General features: G+C 48.2%; 1 pseudogene; it reads left to right on the top strand.

Annotated features, from left to right (window-relative positions):
- The first annotated feature begins 4826 nt into the window (after positions 1-4826).
- Positions 4827-5459, top strand: LOC136504126 (NDR1/HIN1-like protein 10; annotated as a pseudogene).
- Positions 5460-9588: the final 4129 nt, after the last annotated feature.

The following is a 9588-nucleotide window of genomic DNA, read 5'->3' as shown; positions in this document are numbered from 1 at the left end:
TGGTCAAACTTAAGATTGGTGGACTCCTTAAAATGTGAGCTGCGTATTTATTTTGGGACAACGAAGTAAATTAAAGAATACAATTAGTCAAATTATCTAAAGTTTGACTAAATAGGGAGAATGGAGGTAGTATTTGGTATTGTATTTATATTTTTGTACTATATAAACTTGGTAAGCATTGACTCGGTACTATGCTATAAGCTGAGCAGTGGCGGTCTCATGGAGAATTTTGCTAATAAACACATATAGTCGATGGACGATTGCGTACGGGCCAATTTCCTTTTTTTCTTTTTCTTTTCTTTTCTATAGAAACGAGATGAAGGAATTTTGTAGAGATAACGAGGCCAAAGAAAATGTCCGTTCCATTTGGCGCCGGTCCATCGGCGTCTGTATACTGCCTCTTCCAAAAACAGCTGGGCCTACAAGTGGCTTATCTACGCACTGGTCTTATCCCAACAGAAATTAAAAGAAGAAAAAGGCCCCGAGCCAGTGAGCCATGGGTGGGGAGGCTACAGCCAAAAGGATGTCTCCTCAAGTCCTCTTCTTTTTCTGCCCTCCGCATAGCTCCCTGCATGGGCTCAAAAGGCAACAATAGATTGTATTTTCGATTTTCTCATCTTATTTCAACAATTATTTAGTTTTTACAAAGAATGAAGACGTTGTTTCTGATTTTCCCAACTATTTCCACAATTTGATTTTCTAACATAGAATGAAGATGGTTGTCACTTGAATGGTGCAAACAAACAACTAGCACAATGGTCACAACTGGTCTATGTCCTTGTTTTGAAACAATTTAAATCCAGCATACGGTTAAAAGAAGCGAAAAGGCCTTCAATCATGGGCAAATTTCTTGGGAAGCCATTATGGTTAACTGAACTAGACCTTAGCAACCAGAAATGTGGAGCATGGCCATGTTTCTTGTTCCATGTTTCTTGTTCCGAAAACGTCATTCCGAGAACATTTATGTTTTCACAGTACAATTATATTACAAGTATATATAGCTCCACATTCCCGTTCATGAAACTGAGGTTCTGAGCTGCTTCTCGTGGCCACATGGCCCCCAAAAATGAAATTGCACCCGTTACCCTAAAAAAATACCATCCACATACCCAGCTCCATATCCCCCCTACCGAACTGTTCTCGCCCATGCATCCTTATTCCGCGAGTTATGAACAGACACCAACTAGGAGACGAAGGCGACCAGTAGAGAAATGGGTTGCAGTCCCGGTTTCCCAACCGGGACTACGAATCCGGGACTAAAGGTCCTAGCCTTTAGTCCCGGGTCACATAACTATGACTAAAGGTCCATCCTCAGGAGAAAAATAAACAAAATTGTAGGGAGACCTCTCTTGCGATGTGTGAGATTCGAACCCAGGACCTCTTTCCTCGCGCATAAATTCCTTACCAATTCAGCTGTACACCATATGTGACAGGGTCCTGGACACTCTTCTTTTGAATTGACCTGTGGGGTACCTTTAGTCCCGGGTGGGATACCTTTAATCCGGGTTGGTGACACCAACCGGGACTAAAGGTTGAAGGACCTTTAGTCCGGGTTGGTGACACCAACCGGGACTAAAGGTCGACCTTTAGTTCGGGTTGGTAACACCAACCGGGACTAAAGGTGGCATGCTGCGAAAGCGTGCCAGGACAGGGACCTTTAGTCCCTGTTGGTAGCTCCAATCGGGATTAGTTCTTCCTTTACTCCCGGACGTAAAAAATACCGAGACTAAAGCCCAAAATCGAAGCGGATGAAAGGTCATTTCTCTACTAGTGGCGATTAGGGTTTGACCCTACATAACAGAAGACTTTGAAAAGTAGATCCACTTGTTTGGGAAGGGATCCTTAGATTCCTATGATTGAATGCATTTCAGCCAACAAAAGGTTGATGGGCAGAGTACTCTTGTATGCCAAGGTCATTTTTCTCATCGCCATTTGGCAGAACTCTTAAATTTTAGCTTGGGATAGTTGCTATGCAAAACGGCCTCTTTCTGTTATCTCTCTTTTCTCTAAATATAACACACACACACACACACACACACACACACACACACACACACACACACACACACACACACACACACACATGTTGCATTGTCACTGACGTATATACCAGTGCACATGCCCTTTAGCCTAACCCATCGGGTGCCGCCCGTGAAAGAAGGCAACTCCAACTCTGGCCACAAGCCCTTGCATACGTATCAGTTTGCCTACTTGACTGCAACAGCACTCAAGGAATAAACAAAGACGCATGGCTCTATATCTTTGGTCCAAGTCTTGTCCAAATGTGCTAAAGGGCGAGGAGTCGTCCAGTTGGCGCATGCATCTCTAGTTCTCTAGCAGTAGTTGCCACTAGGGGTTAGTTTGCTCACGGTCATCTCTCATATTTCTAATGATTTTCAGAAGAGAAGGAACAATTTTGCTGCTATATCGGCCTGAGTGAAAATCTTTTATCCCATATATCTTTTTTTTTGGCCTTTTCTTTACTTTCTCTTTTTTTCTTGTAAATACCATGCATGGAGGGGAATATAACTAAGATTCAAACGGATATCTTCTTTCCCACACTCCAATTTAGTTATTGTCAACTTATACTGGATTTACAACAACTTATACTAGAGTTTCAATGATTATTTTAGAGCAATATATAGGTAGAATTGGTGTAACTAATAATTCGAGTGAAAAATGTTCTCTCACACACCCCAATTTTAGTTTGTGTGAACTTATGCTGGATTTACTACACTCGATTTGCACTAGAGTTACGGTAATTATTTTGATGTAATTTCTAGGTAGAATTGATGTATCTAAAAATTCGAGTGTGGAGAAGGGATATTCCACCTGACACGTTTAATCTGAGTGTGGAACTCCTCTAAAAAACATCTGAATTTTTCTGATAACATACTCATGAAATTCAGGCGTAGCAGGAAATTTTTTGACCCAGGTACGAAAATTCAGGTGCAGGAGGAAAGTTTTATCCGGACACGGGATAGACAAGCCCAAGAGAAATAAAGGACACATTTTGTGGATATCTATATATGTTTATATTTGAACAGAACGTGCATGTATATATATGCACAACGGATGAGCATCACTACGGGGAACGGAGCGGCACACGGCAAATAAACTAAAACACTCGCAAACAGTTCGTCGAGTGTAACACTTGGTAAACGACACATGTCAAAAATTTATCGACAAACTAACTTTGCCGAGTGTTTTTTGTCGAGCACTCGGCAAAGACTTTGCCGAGTGCCCAAAATATACTCGGTAAACAATTTTTTAGAAAAAAAAAATCCAAGCCCAGGCCCCACCACGCCACGCCGCCACCACGCCGCACCACCACCACGCCGCGCCACCACGCCCAGGCCGCCGCCACGCCCAGGCCGGATCCAGCCTCCCTGTGCGCCACCGTCGCCAGATCCGTCCGCCCGTGCCGGGGCCGGATCCGGGCTCCCCGTGCGCCACCATCGCCGGATCCGCCCGCGTCGGGGCCGGATCTGGTGGAGGCGGTGGAGGAGCGCCGCCGGGAAAGGGAGAGGCAGGGGGAGCGCCGCCATGCCGAGAGAGGAAGGGGGGAGGGCGCCACCGTCGGGAACGGGAGGGGGAGGGCGCCGCCGCGCTGGGAAAGGGAGAGGGCAGGGCGCCGCCGCACCGGGAGAGGGAGGGGGCAGGGCGCCACCGCGCCGGAAAAGGGAGGGGGGAGGGCGCCGCCGTGCCGGTTGAGGAGGGCCGCACGCCAGATCTATCCGCCCGCGCCGGGGGCGGATCCGGCCTCCCCGTGTGCCACGATCGCCGGATCTACCCGCGCCGGGGCCAGATCTGGTGGAGGCGGTGGAGGAGCGCCGCCGCGCAGGGAGAGGCAGGGGAGCGCCGCCATGCCGAGAGAGGAAGGGGGGATGGCACCACCGTCGGGAAAGGGAGGGAGAGGGCGTCGCCGCGCTGGGAGAGGGAGAGGGCAGAGCGCTGCCGCGCCGGGAGAGGGAGGGGGCTGGATCCGCCGGGACGGATCTGGGGAGGGAGGAGGAGAGGGAGGGCGCGGGCGCTCTGGGATGGAAGAGAAGAGGAGGAGAGAGGGCAGGGCGCCGCCGCGCCGGGAGAGTTAGGGGGCCGGATCCGCCGGGACAGATCTAGGGAGGGCGCTCTAGGGATGGAGGAGGAGAGGAGGAGAGAGAGAGGGTGCGGGCGCTCTGGGGAAGGAGGATGAGAGAGAGAAAAGAGAGGGCGCGGGAGGAGGAGAGAGGCCGCGGGTGGATCCAGAATTAAGTAGATATTTTTGCTTTGCCGAGTGTCCTGGATCTGGGCACTCAGCAAAGTTTTTATTTTTATTTTTTTTCTTCTCGTTTTTTTCTAGAAAAAAAAAGATTTTGTTTCTTTGCCGAGTGCATAAAAGAAAACACTCGGCAAACCTCCTCTTTGCCAAGTGTTTTTTTTTTTGACACTCGGCAAACCTCCTCTTTGCCGAGTGTTTTTAGTTCAGCACTCGGCCAAGAACGTGTTCGTCGAGTGCCCGAGGGAATACACTCGACAAACAGAAAAACACTCGGCAAATTTGACGTTTCCGGTAGTGCATGTTTGTGCACCACTGGCATTCCTTGAGACATGTGAGTAGAATATTCGAAACCCTGATCATTAGCTTGGTATTAGTTCCCCGGCATCCCAAGCTCCAAATCACCAATACATATAGGGCCCAAACGGCACAATGAACTGAAAACACGCACGAACTAGCGCTCCTCCCTCCTCCCTTCATCGACCACCGACACCAAGGGCATCAAGCAGCGAGAGGCGGCACGCGGCAGCAAGCTCCCCCTCTCCGGCCGGCTCCTGTGTCCAGTCCACGATGCCCCAAGGAGGGAGCGCGCAAGGGCGGTGCTGCTGCGGAGGATTCTGTGCGCTCCTCGTCACCGCCGGCCTCGTCGTGCTCTTCTACTGGGCCATCTTCCAGCCCCACCACATCCGCGCCACCGTCGACTCCGCCGTCCTCTCCAACCTCACCGTCTCCAACTCCAACGCCTCCTCAGCCGCCGCCGCGGCGGTCTCCTACGACCTCACCGTCAGCCTCAGGCTCTACAACCCCAGCGTCCGCGTCAACATCTACTACGACGCCATCGACGCCGAGCTCCGCTTCCGCGACGCCGTCGTCGGCCCGGCCGCCAACGACACCTCCCCGTCCGTGTTCTACCAGCGAGGTCGTGAAGATGGAGTTCGACTACTGGAGGCCGGGCGGCGGCGGCGGAGTCACCGTCGGCAGCGACGTCGCCCGGGAGCTGGTGAAGGAGACCAGGAGCTGGGGGGCCGTGAGCTTGGAGCTGGACGTGGACGTGCGCGTGAGGTACGTGTTCAGGATGTTCAAGCTGCGCCAGAAGCCGAGGATACGGTGCTCGCTCAGCATTCCGGTCAAGACGGATGGCCGGCACCGTGGCTTCGGTGGCGCTGTTGCCTCCGGCGACCGGTGCAGTGTCAAGTACTGACGCTGATGATTATACTAAGAGTAGTGTGCTTTGCTGCTTTACTGTTTGGAGACTAACTATTGTGGTGGTTCCATTCGATTCATATAAAAGTTTGTTATGAATTGTTGGGTTATTGGTACAGATCACACTGTACGTACGACGGTACATGTAACAATGCTATTCTTGAACCTTTATTCTGCTGTATGTATGTTATACCATTGGATTATTTATCAAGGAGTTCCTGTAAATCACATGGATTTATATTTTTTTGAGATAATATAGAAAAAAATACTTTCGGCTTCAGCCTCCTATTTGAGATTTGAGAAGACTTCGTGAGAGAGTGGATGGCTCATTGGTGGGGGTTTACTCAGTGAAGCACCCACGGCCTAGGTTCAAGCCCCGCTCCACGCAGACTTTGCATCGGAATTTCTTTCCATTTTCTTTGCAGCCTCAAGCGCGGATGTTCTACAAATGGTCAAGGTGTCATATGTCTTTAGGTATACGTGTTCGTCTAGCTTGCGCACAGTGTGTTGTGAGTTTGTGCTTAAGTTCACATACTACAACTTGTACCTGAATGAATTAGCTAGGTCGCTTAATATTAGGTTTCAATTCTATTAACTAAGCTAGAGAACTAGACTAGGAAGGTAAAACACACAAGTAAATGCAGAAATGTAAATAAGTTAGAGATGCGAACTCTTCCACTACAATATTTTGCCCGAGGTCAGTAGCGGAGCGTGACTGTAAATCAAGGGGGGGGGGGGGGGGGGGGCTAATTCAGTGCCAAATTTTTATAGGAAGCACCGTGGCCCGTGAGTTTTAGAACTAATATTTTCTAGCACCAGTATAGCTCTCCTCCTCTCAATTGGCGTACGGCAATTGGTGAGATGTCACGGCTCGGCCTGTGTTTTGCGCAGCAGTGAGTAGCTGCCAAAATTGTCCACACTTGCTGTATCCTTTTTTTATAAGAGTCTGCACTCGAGAACTCTACTACTGAGTACAAAAGGCTAGGTAGGCCTGTTGACAAAACAGACCATGTATGATTCATTGCCTCCAACATGTACTAGCTTAGTATGCTACTCTTAGTGTGACATGCTTTTAGTATCTAATCTTATCAAACTTATAGCTGGGAGCTATAGCTAGTCCTGCATAGTTCATAGTTTTTTTCTTGAAAGGGGAGTTCAGAGTTTAGTCGCAGGCAAGTAGGGGGCGGAGCCTAGTATCGCCTCCACTGAGCTCCCGCCCCTGCCCGAGGTACCGGAAAGCTTACACTTTCCTCTGATCCTGGAGCCCCCCGCAAGGTAGCCGTCTGCGGTCAGGTAATTCCGCAGATACCAGCTCATAGGCCTTCCCAATACACACGTGGGTCTTATAGGGCTTTCTAACACACACGTGCGTCTCCACTAGGTGAGTTTTGGCCGGAACGTCAAGAGCCTCACGTCCCTCATACACCACCGTACCTACGACCACTCCACAAACTCGATTGGAGGGTCTCGCAAGACTTACAAGCCCTGAAGAGTACACAACTTAGTATGAGCAAGCACTGATAGCAAGGAGGTATACGAATCTCATTAAACACTAGGCCTCAACCTAGAGCAAGCTCTAATGCAGCCTCTAACTAGCCTAAGAACTAAAGCTAGCAGTTTTCTAATCGCCTAATCTTCTCTTTAGCACATATGGTCTCTATCTCACAAATCTATGAGCCTCAGCTCAACTATAGCTTCCTCAAACTCCATCACACTCCAAATAGCCGACCAAAGGGATATATATATATATATAGCCCCACAAGCACCAACTAGCTGTTGGGAGCTCGGGTTGCAAAAGCAGGGTGCATCGGATAGCTCCGGTGACCACACCGTAGAAATCTGGTGCCCTCTCTGTGCATGTTTAGGAAGTGCAACCCTCTCTTGATTGAAACTCTAGTGTATTTTCCGCTGCACACACCGGAGAAATCCAGTGCACTGTTTTGCCCTTCATAGGTAGCGCATAAGCTCCAGTGCTTTATTCGGTGCATGCACGACAGAGCTCAAGTGCTCTCTTCTGCTTCCTCCGCCATGCCACTATTGTGAATCTTCGGTGATCACTCCGGTGGCCATATCAGAAGCATACCATTGCTGCTTCCTCTGCCTACCGTGAATCTCTAGTGACACCATCTGAGAGCTTTGGTGCTCCTGAGCGGAGTGCATTTCTTCATGTCCAATTTTCACTTGGCTTCACTTATATGATGGTATCTTTAGCTTCTTGTTTGTTTTATAGGGTCTTCAGTGGTACCCTTTGATCTTCATTTGATGTGTTGATTCATTGATCATCATCGTAGCCTAGCTCAAGTCGTCTTTGCATCCTTAGGCATAGTGTACCTTGTATACTAACAAAAATTGTTAGTCCTAGGTCCTTGCTATAGGGTCTATGATTTTTACGATCTCCTCCTTTTTTGTGATCGATGACAACACAACCAAACCTAAACTACTTGCTTGTATGAAATACAAGAGCAAGATCATATGATGTTAAAAGAAATATGCATGATGCTAAAGAAAACTGTACCTTGTTCTTATCATTTTTACAATTGTCCCCTTTTATGCAGTTATTATGGATATAAGCCTCCCGATTACTCCACAATCCACCTTTGGTAATTTTGGTATTTATTGTTGATTTGGTTCACGTCTTCTCCCCCTTTGAAACCAAACAAAAAAAAAAGATATTAGTGTGACAAGGCTAGGGAAATCATAATGATCCTTTAGGTGTGGATGGGATCTGTTCATGCTCATTGTTCTTGGCCTTAAGTTTTTGTTCTTGCCCTCTGTTCTAATCACACAAACGTAGGATTTTGAAATGTGAGGATCGCTGGTTTACAACACGAATATGGTCCTTAAGTATTAATTGATGAATTTATGTGATTAAGGCCACAATGTTACAACTCAGGGTGGGCATTCGGTCAAGACCGGAAATTCGGTTCGGTCTCTTCGGGTTTTAAAAAAGTTTGGTCTTTGCAAATCGAGAACCAAAATTAGCATGAAAAAATCGGACCCCCGCCTTCCGTTCCGCCCCGCCGCCCAGCCGCCCGCGTTCCAGCCAGGACGCGGAAATGCTACTGCCGCGCACGGACGGTGATGTTGTCCAGCCACCGCCAGGCCGCCACGCTCACGCACACACCTCGGCAAGACACGGTCTCGTCGGCTCACCTTGCTCACACGTTCCGCCGGTAGCTGCGTCTGCGTGCCTGCTCACCTCGCGCGCGAGCGGAATTTCACGCCAATTCACGTCCGGTGCGTTGCGTTGCCAGCTCTGCCGACGCGGCTGCTTGCCATACACCGCGTAGACCTGGACTCCGTCGGTCTTCTGCTCCAAAATGAAATAATCACTGTGACCCAAACAGACGTCCCAATCACTCGCGAAAAGCCACACCAGCTTTGCCTTGAGTCTTCAAGGAATATATACACAAAGACCTGACACAGTCCGGGTCTTTATGCATGCCCAAGAGAAGAGGTTTCGCCGGCCTGGTGGTGTGAACGCGGTCTCGAGGCAGGCAATGCAAGAAACACGTTCCTCCAATAAGCAAATAGACCAAGGGTAGCAACGGTTGGTCATGGTCAATTATTATTACTATTATTCATTAAATAATGGACCCAATCGAGCAAGAAGGATGCAGCTCAACTCCGAAATGCTAGGTAAACACTACAACCAGCAGGTGGTAAAATCAGAAGAAAACAGAGAAAATCAAGTAGTAGTACCTAAAAAGCACCAATATCTCTCCGTTTCATAATATGTCCGGTTAATTAAAATTTCAATTGAACTATAGCCAGTTCCAAAAAATACTAAGTTCGGTTGAATGGATTATTATGAACAACTTGCCAATAAAGCGCCTCTGTCTACCTAGCAAATGCGATATATACTAATGTTACCAAGGATTGGTCTAGGTCAATTGATAATGAATACCATGGAATCCATCCTGAGATCCATCAGCTAACAAAAGGGCCTTAAATTTAACCTAAAAAGGCTAACCTTACATCGCAGAGTACCACCTAAACTCTCAAGGGATGACACTGTCAGTATCATAAACATAACCTTTTTAAGGGCCGAGATTTCTCTTTGTCGCAAAAAAAAAAAAAAAATCTAGATGGGCGGGGTGTGCAGCGGCAACATGTTCAGCATTGCT

The sequence above is a fragment of the Miscanthus floridulus genome, chromosome 14, assembly GCF_019320115.1.
Source record: "Miscanthus floridulus cultivar M001 chromosome 14, ASM1932011v1, whole genome shotgun sequence".
NCBI lineage: Eukaryota > Viridiplantae > Streptophyta > Magnoliopsida > Poales > Poaceae > Miscanthus > Miscanthus floridulus.
The sequence above is the reverse complement of the archived record's forward strand: the minus strand, read 5'-3'. Positions and strand labels throughout refer to the sequence as shown.